This window comes from Bison bison, unplaced genomic scaffold (assembly GCF_000754665.1).
Source record: "Bison bison bison isolate TAMUID 2011002044 unplaced genomic scaffold, Bison_UMD1.0 scf7180017864145, whole genome shotgun sequence".
NCBI classification, from domain to species: Eukaryota; Metazoa; Chordata; class Mammalia; order Artiodactyla; family Bovidae; genus Bison; species Bison bison.
Genome location: NW_011494717.1, coordinates 5,166,113 through 5,182,046, shown reverse-complemented (window position 1 = coordinate 5,182,046; position 15,934 = coordinate 5,166,113).

The window sequence follows — 15,934 nt, the reverse complement described above, 5'->3', positions numbered from 1 at the left end:
AACATAATGTCTCTGCTTTTTAATATGCTATCTAGGTTGGTCATAACTTTCCTTCCAAGGAGTAAGCGTCTTTTAATTTCATGGCTGCAGTCACCATCTGCAGTGATTTTAGAGCCCAGAAAAATAAAGTCTGCCACTGTTTCCACTGTTTCCCCATCTATTTCCCATGAAGTGATGGGCCCAGATGCCATGATCTTCGTTTTCTGAATGTTGAGCTTTAAGCCAACTTTTTCACTCTCCACTTTCACTTTCATCAAGAGGCTTTTTAGTTCCTCTTCACTTTCTGCCATAAGGGTGGTGTCATCTGCATATCTGAGGTTATTGATATTTCTCCCAGCAATCTTTTTCCAGCTTGTGTTTCTTCCAGTCCAGTGTTTCTCATGATGTACTCTGCATAGAAGTTAAATAAGCAGGGTGACAATATACAGCCTTGACGTACTCCTTTTCCTATTTGGAACCAGTCTGTTGTTCCATGTCCAGTTCTAACTGTTGCTTCCTGACCTGCATACAAATTTCTCAAGAGGCAGATCAGGTGGTCTAGTATTCCCATCTCTTTGAGAATTTGTGATCCACACAGTCAAAGGCTTTGGCATAGTCAATAAGGCAGAAATAGATGTTTTTCTGGAACACTCTTGCTTTTTCCATGATCCAACGGATGTTGGCAATTTGATCTCTGGTTCCTCTGCCCTTTCTAAAACCAGCTTGAACATCTGGAAGTTCAAGGTTCACATATTGCTGAAGGCTGGCTTGGAGAATTTTGAGCATTACTTTACTAGCGTGTGAGATGAGTGCAATTATGCGGTAGTTTGAGCACTCTTTGGCATCGCCTTTGTTTGGGATTGGAATGAAAACTGACCTTTTCCAGTCCTGTGGCCACTGCTGAGTTTTCCAAATTTGCTGACATATTGAGTACAGCACTTTCACAGCATAAGTCCTCCCTATAAACTTCTAAGATTCTGTGCTGCAGGTACTGAGGTCCACTCATTTTGCAACTGCTAAAGGCAAGCCTCTTCCAAAAGTTCTTTTGCTTATCAAACCTGCACCTACCAGTCTTGGAGGGGGTCTGCCTCTTTCCTTGGACTCTTCTTGCCCTCCAGGAGCAAGGGCCAATTTGCAAACCAATAGTGTGTGTGTGTGTGTGTGTGTGTGTTTGTGTGTGTGTTCGGGTGCAAGGGGAATACATTACTTTTCATCTGAAATTTTCAATCTATTTGAGGTAGGATAATGTTTATTATTAAAACTATTTTTTTTTCTTTTCACCAACTTTGATTCAACATGTTTATGAAGTTATTTAACACCTGATCTGAAAATACTGATATTTCCATAGCTGTTTAATAAAAAAAGTCTTATCATACTGTGGTTCCAGACTTTACAACAATCTCTCTGTAATGCTGGAATTACTTTAATTATGAGCTCTTTCAGAGATGATGGATTGCTTATTGTGGAGGAATGGCATATTGCACCAGTGAGCTAGGCTTCTCACATACTCACTACCTTTGCAAAACCTGGTTCAATGTAGTCAATGTATATATAATATATTATATATACATTATATATTATATAATATATATATACACGCACACACACAAACACATACACGTCTAAACTCTTTATTGAAAATTAAGGTGAACAGACACCAATCATAAATATACAATTCAGAGACCTTTTAAAAAGTGAAAACATCTGTAGCCACCACTCAGATCAAAAAAATAAAATATTGTCAACAGCTTGGAGATTTACACATCCCCTCTTCCAGTCACTACCCTCTCCAAAGTTGACCTCAATCTTAACTTAAAACATCATTAGATAATGTTGGCCATTTTTGAAATTTATAGAGGAAAAGTTGCATCTCACATATTATTTTGTACCTGCCTTCTTGTTCTTAACATTTGTCTTTGAAATTAACCCACATTGTTACATGTCACAGTTGTTTCTTCTTACTGTATGTTTTTCGGTTTTACAGACCTACCACAAATGATCCATTTTCCTTGACAAAAATATGGATTGTCTTTGTATATGTCTAGGAATAGAGCTGCTATATTCTAGCTTGTGTCTATTAGTGCCCAAATGTGTATATATCTACTGGGTATACATCTACAGATGGAGTTGCTGTGTCTCATACCAAGCTTTAATAAATGCTGTCAAAACACTTTCTAAAGTGATTTACTTGTTTACCTTCTCACTAGCCTTGAGCAAGAGTTTTAGTTGCTTCAAATCCTCTGTGCAGTCGTGCTCAGTCACTTCAGTTGTGTCCAGCATTTTGTGAACCCATGGACTGTGGCCCACCAGACTCCTCTATCCATGGGATTTTCCTGGCAGGAATTCTGGAGTGGATTGCCATGTGCTCCTCCAGGGGATCTTCCTGAGCCAGGGATTGAATGCCTTTCTCCTGCGTTGCAGGCAGATTCTTTGTGGCTGAGTCACCAGGGAAACCCCTATATCCTCTGTAGCACTTGGTAATTTCAGGTTTTTCAAACTGTCATCATTGTGATTTTTGCATCAGTTCAGTTCAGTCGCTCAGTCGTGTCCAACTCTTTGCGACCCCATGAACCGCAGCACGCCAGGCCTCCTTGTCCATCACCAACTCCTGGAGTCTACCCAAACCCATGTCCATTGAGTTGGTGATGCCATCCAACCATCTCATAGTGGCATCTAATTGTGGTATTAATTTGCAGTTCAAGCAGTTCAGTCACTCAGTTGTGTCTGACTCTTTGTGATCCCATGGACTGCAGCCCGCCAGGCTTCTCTGTCCATCACCAAATCCCGGTGTATGCTCAAACTCATGTCCATCTAGTGGGTGATGCCATCTAACTGTCTCATCCTCTGTCATCCCTTTCTCCTCCAGCCTTTAACTTTCCCAGCATCAGGGTCTTTTCCAATGAGTCAGTAATTTGCATCACATGACCAAAGTATTGGAGCTTCAACTTCAGCACCAGTCCTTCCAATGAATATTCAGGACTGATTTCTTTAGAATTGACTGGTTTGATCTCTTTGCAGTCCAAGGGACTTTCAAGAGTCTTCTCTAACACCACAGTTCGAAAGCATCAATTCTTTGGTGTTTAGTTTTCTTTATAGTCCAAGTTTCACATCCATACATGACTACAGGAAAAACCATAGCTTTGACTAGATGGACCTTTGTTGGCAAAGTAATGTCTCTGCTTTTTAATATGCTGTCTAGGTTGGTCATAGCTTTTCTTCCAAGGAGCAAACATCTTTTAATTTCATGGCTGCAGTCACCATCTGCAGTGATTTTGGAACCCAGAAAAATAAAGTCTGACACTGTCCCCATCTATTTCCCATGAAGTGATGGGACTGGATGCCATGATCTTAGTTTTTGTATGTTGAGTTTTAAGCCAAGTTTTTCACTTTCCACTTTCACTTTCAACAAGAGGCTCCTTAGTTCTTTTTCACTTTCTGCCATAAGGTTGGTGTCATCTGCATATCTGAGGTTATTGATATTTCTTCTGGCAATCTTGATTCTAGCTTGTGCTTCATCCAGCATAGCACTTCTCATGATGTACTCTACATATAAGTTAAATAAGCAGGGTGACGATATACAGCCTTGACGTACTCCTTTTCCTATTTGGAACCAGTCTGTTTTCCATGTCTAGATCTAACTGTTGCTTCCTGACCTGCATACAGATTTCTTAGGAGGAAGGTTAGGTGGTCCGGTATTTCCATCTCTTTCAGAATTTTTCACAGTTTTTTGTGATCCACACAGTCAAAGGCTTTGGTATAGTCAATAAAGCAGAGGTAGATATTTTTCTGTAACTCTCTTGCTTTTTTGATGATCAAACAGATGTTGGCAATCTGATCTCTGGTTCCTCTGCCTTTTCTGAATCCAGCGTGGACATCTGGAAGTTCACGGTTCATGTAATGTTGAAGTCTGGTTTGGAGAATTTTGAGCATTACTTTGCTAGTGTGTGAGATGAGTGCAATTGTGGGGTAGTTTGAACATTCTTTAGCATTGCCTTTTTTGGGGATTAGAATGAAAACTGACATTTTCCTGTCTTGTGGCCACTGCTGAGTTTTCCAAATTTGCTGGCATATTGAGTGTAGCACTTTCACAGCATCATTTTTTAGGATTTGAAATAGCTTAACTGGAATTCCATCACCTCCACTAGCTTTGTTCATGGTGATGCTTCCTAAGGCATCACTTAGGAATGTGATGCAGATAATTTGCAGTTATCTGATGACTATTGAGGTAAAGCATCCTTTTAAGTATTTATTGGGCCATTTGAATTGTGTAATGTGTGTATGTGTGTGTGTGTGTGTGTGTTTGAAATATCCATTTAAAGCTTTGGTCTATATTTCTATTTTGTTGGGTGGTGTTTATCTTATTGAATATATGAAATTCTTCATACATTCCTGAGTCCCTTATTACAGCAATTCCCAATCTCTGTGATCTAATTCTTGATGATCTGAGGTAGAGCTGGTATAATAATTATAGAAATAAAGTGCACAATAAATGTAACACACTTGGATCATCCTGAAAGTATCCCCACTCCTAGTCCATGGGAAAATTTTCTTCCAGGAAATTGGTCCCTGGTACCAAAAAGTTTGGGAACTGCTGCCTTACTGAATATATGCATTGTAACTATCTTTTCTCCATTTTTTTAATGAAGAGATTTTCTTGATTTTTAAAGTAGTCAAATCCTTTCTTTTATGATTAATGCTTTTTTGTGTTCTATTTAAAGAATTTTCTTTGTGAATAATGGCATTTGAAGCATTTTATCTCTATCGTAATTGTTTTCTAGAAAGACAATTGGTTTTTATGTAATAAATGTGAAACATGAACTTGTCAAATTCAGCTCTTATTTTTAATAGTTTTCATCATCTTATGTATTCTTTGTCATCTGTAAATTAATGATTGTTTTTATTGCTTTCTTTTCTGACCTTATATTTTTAATATTTTCTTGCCCCATTACCCAGGGTATGACTTCTAGCATCATAATAAATAAAAATAAAGATAGTAGCTTCTTTCTTGGTTTATTCCCAGTTTTAGAGGAAAGCACTTAGGCTTAATGCTCTAGGCTTTTTTTTTTTATTTGGTAGATTCTACCGTATTATGCCAATTTTTTTATTCTTTGTTGCCATATTTTCTCCAGTTGTACTGAGATACCACTGACATATAACATTGCATTATGTTAACTTGTATGTATGACAATGATTTGCTATCTGCTTATATTGTAAAATGAGTAGCATAGTGAGTTTAGCTAATAGCATCACCTCACATAGTTACACAGTTTTTTTTCTTGTGATGAGAACTTTTAAGATCAATTCTCAGAAGTTTCCAAATATGCAGTACAGGGCCTTCATGACCTAATTACTTTTCAAAACCTCAACCAGAACTTTCAGTGTAATATACAATTTTTTATTACTTCCCCATATATCACATAAATCAAACTTTTTCATGAAATAGTCAAAATAACTCTAGAGATTGTACATGAATGAACACACTTCCATCATAGGATGACAGAGGACTCGTTCAAGTTCTTTTCTGGGGGGAAAAAAAAACATTTGAGCATTTACACTGTGTTAGATAGTGCTATAAAATAAATTAATTACCTAGTATCTCCTTGGTTCTTCTGTGTTCTGGACATTTGGTACTGAAGATGCAAAGCTGAGGAAGTTTTGATGTGGTCCCTTTTATTCACACCAATAATACAGACTCTAGTGAGAAGCAGAAAAAAATAATTATAGCATTTTATGTACAGGCTTTTAATAAAAATGCCAATAACATTCATGAATGTTTACTGTGCACCAACATTTTTATGAGCACTTTACATACATCAGTCCTCACAGTAACTCAGTAGGATCAGGTGGTGTTATCACTCCCACTTCACCAGTAAGGATGCTGACACACAATTAGGCTGGAGCACTTTGCTGAAAGTCATATGACCAGGAAATGGCATAGAAAAATCAAGAGCTCCAGGAATGCTAGGGGATAAACAAACAACTGGCCCCACCTAGAATAGTTGGGGAAGGCTCATGAAGCAGGAGGAGAAGGCAATGGCAACCCACTCCAGTACTCTTGCCTGGAGAATCCCGTGGATGGAAGAGCCTGGTGGGCTGCAGTCCATGGGGTCGCTGGGAGTCGGACACGACTGAATGACTTCACTTTCACTTTTCACTTTCACACATTGCAGAAGGAAATGGCAACCCACTCCAGTGTTCTTGCCTGGAGAATCCCAAGGATGGGGGATCCTGGTGGGCTGCTGTCTCTGGGGTCGCACAGAGTCAGACATGACTGAAGTGACTTAGCAGCAGCAGCAGCAGCATGAAGCAGGAAGAGTTAGCATAACTTGGCAGACATGATTGGGCTAGCATTCAGGAGAAAGAGCCTCTGAAATGTCATAGGTGTGTGTGTAAGTGTGTGTGTGTGTATGTATGATGGTCAGAGATGCTCAGAGAAAGATGAAGAGCCTGGTGTGCTTGCACTTCAGGGTTTCAAAAGCAAGTTGTAGAAACAGAGGAAGGCTTTTGAAGAGAAAAATAACAGAATCTCAACTATTTTGATCAGAATATATTAATCTGGCTCTCCTACCTTCCATTGTGATAGTATCTACTCCTTACAGAAGGATTACTAAATACTAGGCAGAGAATAAGCACTTCACACATGTTAATTCATTTTCACTTCAGAAAAACCCTGCAAGGTGTACACTTGAACAGAAGGAAAAAAAAAAAAAAGAAACAGTTGAGATACAGAGCAGTTGAGTAACTCAATCAAGATCACATCTCTAATTGGTGGCAGTGTTAGGATTTGGATCTGTAGCTTTGGTCTTACCCTCTGAACGCACCAAAGTTTCTATCATCTGTTGTTTTTTTACAGACTGACATTGTTAGGTATATTATAATAGATATTGTGTGTACTATAGCTAAAAATGTGAGGTATATACTGTACATTAATACGTATAATATATGTCTAATTTGATAGGCATATTATATACATGAAAATATCTCCCTACCCAGCTGAAACATAAACATTCCAAGAATAGAGACTTTTGTGTATATTGCACTGCTGTTCTTTCAAAGATTATTAGAAAAGCAGGCCATCTGTAGTTGATACAGAATGAATGAATCATGATTTAGTGAATGGTAGATGTCTGTATGGGCGAATCAGAATGTGTGTACACACACACACACACACACACACAATCCTAAGTATTTATTCACTTTTCTTTTGAATAATTTGATGTCTTTTATTGTTTAGATATGAGTGTACCTTTTGGGTAACTTGTTTGTCAGTAAATTACAGAGTTTATTTTCGGCAGAAGTTATAACAATAAAACATAAAGAGAAAATTCTAATTTATGAATATTACAAAAAATATATATTTATTTTGTATTACTATATAACTCACTTGCCTCCCCCCAAATAATTTTATCATGGCCTAGAGCATATGTGATGTGTGTATATGTTGTTGTTTAGCCCTTAAGCCATGTCCAACTCTTTGTGACCCCATGGACTATAGCCCACCAGGCTCTTCTGTCCAAGGGATTGTCCAGGCAAGGATACTGTAGTGGGTTGTGGGTTGCCATTTCCTTTTCCAGGGGATCTTACTGATACAGGGATCAAACCTACATTTCTTGCTTGGCAGGTGGATTCTTTACCACTGCACCACCATACACACATGTATAGTGTATATACATAATATGTAGAAGTTGTGTGTATGTATATACGTCCTTTTTTGCACCCACACTGAAGCTTGACTTTACCTGGAGGCTGGGTTGGTCAGGATAAGAGATCCTGGTTGTCATTTTGCAGGCATCTGCTCTTCTCCCTGATTTTCATGATCCTCTGTGATGCTGCCTACCTCTTATCCAGACTAACACTTCTCCTGCACAGTCAGGGCTTCCTGTCCTCTATTTCACACTGCTCCCTCCCTGACCAGCTGTGATTGGCTGTTACAAGCTGTGACAGTCATCGTTTCTGAGCTTAGTATGTTCACCTTTTCTATTTTTTTTCCTTTCATTAGCTGAGAGCTCTTGTCTTTCAATATCTCATCATTCCTTCTTTTATTCAATGGAGTTCAATCACAAAAATCTTAAAGAATTATCTGGTAACATACAGTTTAGCACTCAATTGTTTGCTAATTGGTTATATAGATGAGGTATGTTGGCATGTCTTTTGGGTTCCCCAGAAAAAATATTAGACAGTGTGCCAGGAAACCCTACTTTGCTAGCTGATACATAGTATATTACTTAGTTATTTCTATTTTTTGGCTGTGCCACCCTGCATACAGTATCTTAGTTCCACAACCCACGTTCCCTGTAGTGGAAACACGTGGTCTTAACCACTGGACCACTAGGGAAGTCCCTTGATAAGTATTCTAAACCATGACATGTGCAGGGAGCTAAGAGACCTAGGTTAACACACTATTTGTGAACTTGAACAAGTATTTCTTCTACTAGGGTCTTGTTTTTCTTATCTGTAAATGGAGTTGTTTACTAAATGTCATTTCACATCTCTAGCTCTTCTGAGATGGGAAATGAGTACTGCAAATTAATAGATTATTCACATTTGCCTTCTAAAAACCAGATACATTACTTTTTACAGTAATAATGTTATTATTATACAGTATTCAATATTAACATTACAAAGTACTATTATGTTTTAACAGGAGGACACATCTAAGTAATTGGACACAATTTTCTATGGGTTTGGGACCCTAAGGTGGGTATGGTTGAGGGCAACATTGCAAGTTGGCCTCCTCCTGTCCTGTAGTCCTCTTGGTGGTAGCTGTAATTATATGCTGTGTGAATTAAATTGAAGGATTTGGTTTCAAGTTCTGTGATTCAGATTACTCAGACTGGTTGACCGTGGAGCATCCATGGGAAAGTTTGTTGGATGCTAAATGATATAGATAAGGGGTAGGTGTTGCTGGGAGATACTTCTCCATGTGTTTCTCGTGTTTCTTCTGCAGGTCTTGTAAGAGAGAAACTTAATTGTCTGTAGCTTTGGAGTATCTTTGGAATATCGAGAATACTTGTGTACTGAAAATGTGTTGGAGATTGAGATTATGTTTCCTTCTAGAACGAAGGGCAGGCATGCACACTGCCTATTATAAGAGCTCTGTTTCCTGTGCTTGTGTGGTCTTTTCTTGTAACACAAACCACTGTTCTGTTCTCTTGAATCCCGTTGTGTTGCCTGAGGGAACAGGCACTTAAATAACCAGCACAAAAATGCTGATATTCTGCCAACTATTATTGCTGTGAGCAATAAATTATCCTCATCTCTGACTGATGAGTCTTGTGTTTTCCATTAGCTCCATGCAACAGTGACAAACTAACTTGCCAACATAGGATATCATCTTAAACCCTTCACAGTTCTTGAGAAGCAGAGGGTCATTTTAGGGTTTCTTTCTAGATCCCTTTTGCTCAGTCTTTTCTCATTCCTTTCTGGAAGTAAAACCCTAAGCATGAAGATTTCACCACTAAGGAGCAACAAACTAAAGTTTAGATCTTGTGACCCCTTGGTCCTGTACTTCTTTCTCAAAAGTGTTTTACATCTAAATAGATACTTGAAATACCCAAGCTGTGCAAAGTTAAAACTACTACTTTTATACATCAGTGTCTCTTTTGCTGTCTTGTACACAGAACAGTCTTATGGACTCTATGGGAGAGGGAGAGGGTGGGAAGATTTGGGAGAATGGCACTGAAACGTGTAAAATATCATGTATGAAACGAGATGCCAGTCCAGGTTCGATGCACGATACTGGATGCTTGGGGCTAGTGCACTGGGACGACCCAGAGGGATGGTATGGGGAGGGAGGAGGGAGGAGGGTTCAGGATGGGGAACACATGTATACCTGTGGTGGATTCATTTTGATATTTGGCAAAACTAATACAATTATGTAAAGTTTAAAAATAAAATAAAATTAAAAAAAAAACTACTACTTTAATGCAATGCACTTGCTGTATAAAAGCCCTCTGTATATGAGTAGTCTCTAGAACTGTGCAATTAATTAAATATGAATTTAATAGATGCTTTGCTCTGGTACTTATATTTTGAAAGAAAAACACTTTTAAAGAAAGACAAAACACTACAGTAAACCATTCATGATCTAAGTGAAAGGGAACTTCTTGGTTAAAACGAAGCTAATGTTGCAATTTGAAGAGAAGTGACAAATGCTGCAGCTAAATCTTTGCTTGCATTCATTTGTTCTTTTGGTAATTTTGCTCAGGCTTGATGAATGGTTAGTAAAATCTTTATGCATACGGAATGAGTAATCTCCAAGATTCTTGTAGAATTTCCCTCAATTTTAGGCTTTTGTGAGGCTTTGGATTATTTCTAATTGAAGTTCAATTTATTTTCTTATACATAGTAAGAGAATCAGTTGAGAAGTAAACTGACAAGAAACTTCTTTTGTGATATCTGAGACTGGACAGTAAGTGGCCAACTCTTACTAGAACTGAAATGAGATAAGGGGCTGGGTCCCCTATTCCCCTGCCTGCCAGTCTCCATTTGTGTATGTCCCCGGTGGGCATAAATCACAGGAGTTTTAGGTTTGTTTTGTCTTGTGTATTTCTCTGGCTTTTTGGCCATAAGGCATGTGGGGTCTTACTTCCCCCGCCAGGGATCAAACCCACACTTCCTGCATTGGAAGGCAAAGTCTTAACCACTGGACCACCAAGGAAGTCTCTCTCATGTTTTTACTTATGTGTTGGTTTTTGGATTAGTCCACTTATGTGATAGCTTTTCAGTAAAAGACAGAGATCTTCCTAACAATCCCTTCATCCTCTCTACCCCAAAATATGTTTCAACATTCAGATTTGCTGATACCTGGTATTCTGCCCTTTATGGCTTCTGCTGATAGAAGTATTGTCTGTAAAATCCAACTGCTTATCTTTATCTTCCAGGAAATCTTCAGTTTCTCCATCTACAACTTTTCCAAGTTTATTGCTTTTTTATCAACTATATTTGAATAACTTTGTTTCTAGTTTAAGAATATACACATGTAAGTGTTTGCTATAATTAAAAAGGTATTTCTCTGATTAAATTAGGTCTGGGGGCTGATCTCACTTCTGCCTGGGGTTCTGACCTTGGCTTACTTCATGTTGTGTGTAACTGCTGGTTTCATATACTCAGTCCTGTGGGATTTGTCTTTAGATGTTATCTAGATAGAAAGGATGATGAAAATCTCACTGTCTTTCAGGACAAAAATATGTTGATTAAATGGTAATTGAAATGAAGTTACATCGAAGTAGAGGCTATGGCTGAATTACAAGATGCTTACATAAAATTGTGAGATAAAAGCACACTGATTATTTAAAAATACAGTTGGGGCTATTGCTTAATAAAGACCTAGGATCCTAGAGTTCGTTGTCACTCTCTGTGCACACACACAGACACACACACCCATACACCCATCCATCCCTCCCTCCCCACCTTTCACAAACTGGAAATTGCCTCTCCCCAACTGGGTAGAGAGCTGGAGGCTTGCTCATCTGAGAGATTAAACCAACAGCAGTGATTGAGACACCAAGCAAATGTGAAGGCAGAACTCCAGCAAGAAACTGAATGGATTAAGAAAATCCGACACTGAAAAAGGAGCCTTCTGACCATCTGTTGATGGGCCCATTTTTATGCCTATTAGATTTATATTTAAAATTTTGAAATCTCCATTAATGGAAACATCAGCTAGTAGTGTTTACTAATATAATTTATGATCAAGTCTAAAATGATACTTGCTGCATTCTACTTGAAAAAAATACTTACTTAGTTTTGAACTAGATTCTTGAATCAAAAAACTGGGGTACCTAGTTGTGTGTGTGTATGCATACATTATGTATAAATTTAATATCCAGATGTTCTTTCAACAAGAACTTATAGAAATGACAAAAGTGTTTGTTGAACAAGGCTAAGCCTGATTCAAGGTGAGAAATATGTTCTAACTACATACTTATGGAATATAGTACATGCATATATTTAATATATAGTATAGATAAAATAGTTGCAGGTTGAACTCTGGAAACAGACTGGCTGAATTCAGTTCAGTTCAGTCTGTCATGTCTGAGTCTTTGCGACCCCTGCAGCATGCCAGGCTTCCCTTCCATCAGCAACTCCCGGTGCTTGCTCAAACTCATGTCCATCAAGTCAATGATGCTATACAACCATTTCATCCTCTGTTGTCCCCTTCTCCTCCCACCTTCAATCTTTCCCAGCATCAGGATCTTTTCCAGTGATTCAGTTCTTCACATCAGGTGGCCAAAGTATTGGAGTTTCAGCTTCAGCATCAGTCCTTCCAATGAATATTAAGGACTGATTTCCTTCAGGATTAACTGGTTGGATCTCCTTGCTATCCAAGGGATTCTCAAGAGTCTTCTCTAATACCACAGTTCAAAAGAATCAATTCTTCGGTGCCCAGCTTTCTTTATAGTCCGACTCTCACATCTATACATGACTACTGGGAAAAAACATAGCTTTGACTAGATGGGCTTTTGTTGGCAAAGTAAAATCTCTGCTTTTTAATATGCTGTCTACATTTGTCATAGCTTTTCTTCCAAGGAACAAGCTGATTTCAACTCCTTGTTCTAACATTTATTTTCCAATTTCTCTATTGCTAAATTTCCTCAGTAGGAATTGGGAGATAATAACAGTATCTATCTCAGAGTATTACTGTAAGTACTAATTAAAGTAAAAAATATAAAACAGTAATGACAGTGTTGGTATATATTAAATGTTCAACAGAGGTTAACTATATTAATAAATATACAAAGAATTATAAACATATAATGGATTCTGAAATGCATACTTAGTCACTTTAAGAATTTATTGAAAACCACAATCAGTGTGTTAGCTATTAGGATATTTTTTCCCTCTTGTCCTTGTCTGTATTCATCTTCCAAGGTAATTGATGATTGGCTCATCATGCTAGATCATAACTCTTCTTCACTGAGGTCCAGGACATACTTAAATATGTTTATTGTTTTAGGACTCTATTAATAAACCTTGGTTTAAGGGGGTTTTCTCAGAATATGAGTGGTAGTTTTGAGTGTTGTTTAAATGCACAGACTTTAGGCTTTAGAGTCAGATAATCTGGATTTAACCTCTTATAAGCTTTGTGACCATGGACATGTTCCTTAAACTTTTGAGCCTTAGTCTGCTAATCCAAAAGATAAAATTATAACAGTAGCTAATTCATACTTTTGGCTTGAAAATTGAATAGGAGGGCACATTTAGTGCTCTCTACACAGTACTGTCAAACAATGTGTCCAATAAATATTACTTGTTCAGCAAGTTGAAGGCATGACCTCCATCATTCTTGAGAAACCATTAACACCAATCGATTACCTGGAGACTAGCTTTTTCTTTTTCTTTTTGGTGAAAGGGATCAGAAATATTCCCAGAATATTTAATATTTCAACTGTACCTTGGAGGAAAACAAGACTTTACTAGGCAGAAGCAGGGAGGTTAAAAATTTTTGGAAATGGCATGTCATAAGAAATAATAAATCAGAAGCTTAGAATACTGTAAGTTGTCCAGTATGGCAGGAACCACACACTGAGGCTTAATATAGAGGCTAGGTTCAAGTACGAGCAAGAGTAGCAGAGAATGTTTTCTTTGTTTGTTCTATGGAGTATGTTTCTAAAATATAATCAGTATTATAAAGAGGAGAAAGAATAAATACTATGTTGTGTGCCTTTGCTTTTTGGAGAATTACTTAGCTGATAAAACTATGATTTTTAAAATGATGCCTATTTGGGAACTAAAGTTTGATATTTTTTGGAGGGGAATGTAAATAGATTTTTCAGTCATTGTAAGAATCATGGCACATTTAAGTTTGTAGATTTGGCAGTGTTTTTTCTTTTTTATTGTATTCTTTACTTTTGGAAGCCCCAGCTTCAGGACTGCCTGACTTTTAGCATTCTCCCACTATCCCTTCAGGATCTCATTGTCTCAGATGATTTCTTTCGCTTACCTCTTTCCTTTCCCAAGCTCTACCCAAGGTCATACTCTCATCTAGCTGTCACAAAGGATAGGATCCGATAAATTATTTTGCCATACAATATAAATGATCAATAAACTGAAAGCCATTACCACAGATTCCCCCATATACACACAAAAGCATAGCTGGTCTTATATCATATTCAAAACTTTAGTTAATGTTAGTATGACAGAGAAGTCCCATATTGCAAAAGAAAATTTCTAGCAATAACTTAGCTGGGCTAATTTCACTCCTCCTATGAGAAGCTACCACCAGGAGAGCCAACCTTCAGCTACAATGCGGTTTCCCTACAGGGACACTGTCACAGCATCTCCAGTTATTCACTCTTAGTTCTCAGAGTATTGGTTACCTTGTTTTGTACAGAAATGATGATCAAACAAGCATGAGAGCTAAATATGAAGACTCCAATGGACGTTTTCCCCTTGTTTTGAGTGATGGTCAACACCAAAGGCGGAGCACCTCTAAGTACCAATGGGGATGGAAAGGTTTCTGTGGAGTCAGTTGAAACACTGATCATTTTCAGTTCACTTTATCTTACATGGTTATTGGTATAAATCAATTTTCCTGAAAATAAATATGTGGAAATAAACTAGGAATAGTTTGTGCAGGTTTTCCAGATTGTTGCATAAATGATCAGGAGCAGTCTGGCACTGTTTCTTTACAGCAGTCACTGAATTTTACCATTGACAATAGATACCTGCCTGCTACTTTTAAGCCATTTTAATTTTGGCTTCACTTCATAGGGTATCGATAATTAATTGCATCAGCTCTACTACTTTAATAAAACTGGTCATCCACAAAGCAAATATGTATTGCTTAATTTTCAGTTTGAGAGTTGATAACCACTGAAAATTAATCATCCATAGAAAGGGAACTAAGCAGCACTTCTAATCTCTGAAAAGATTGCCAGTCCATTAGAGTTATGTGCTATAATCAATTCACATATAACTGTATAATTTATAAGCTCCAAATTAGATCAGCTATCTATTAGACCTAATAAAAATGGAAATGTATTAATCAGATTAGAAAAATAAAGGAGAAAATTATCAGGGAATGGGATGCAATACCCCTGGAAAAAAAAAAAGAACAAAGGTGTGAAAATTGAATGGGTTAACCTGGTTTCCCCTGTATGCAGCAATATACTTTTATAGATAATTCTCTGTAGTTTATATATAAAAGTTTAAAAGAAGGTTCTTCTGGGAAACTATATGGAAGCTAATAGGCCTAAACAAAAAGTTCTTCATATCATGTATTACTTCCAAGAGAATATAACGTTTATTGAGCACATGTTACATGCCAGGTACGGTGCTAGGCCTGTAGGATGTAGGCATGCCTTTTGTGATTAATATTCTTATTGAGCTCACTTCCTGTTATAGACATTATTAACTATCTTTTTCCTAGATATCCAGATCAAAGAAACTGTACATTTTAGCTAATGTTTCAAAACCATAAATATTTGACATTCAGTAAAGTGACCTGTCTCTTGAGAAACCTGTATGCAGGTCAGGAAGCAACAGTTAGAACTGGACATGGAACAACAGACTGGTTCCAAATAGGAAAAGGAGTACGTCAAGGCTGTATATTGTCACCCTGCTTATTTAACTTCTATGCAGAGTACATCATGAGAAACACTGGGCTGGAAGAAGCACAAGCTGGAATCAAGATTGCCAGGAGAAATATCAATAACCTCAGATATGCAGATAACACCACCCTTATGGCAGAAAGTGAAGAAGAACTAAAAAGCCTCTTGATGAAAGTGAAAGAGGAGAGTGAAAAAGTTGGCTTAAAGCTCAACATTCAGAAAACGAAAATCATGGCATCCGGTCCCATCACTTCGTGGGAAATAGATGGGGAAACAGTGGAAACAGTGTCAGACTTTATTTTTGGGGGCTCCAAAATCACTGCAGATGATGGTGATTGCAGCCATGAAATTAAAAGATGCTTACTCCTTGGAAGGAAAGTTATGACCAACCTAGATAGCGT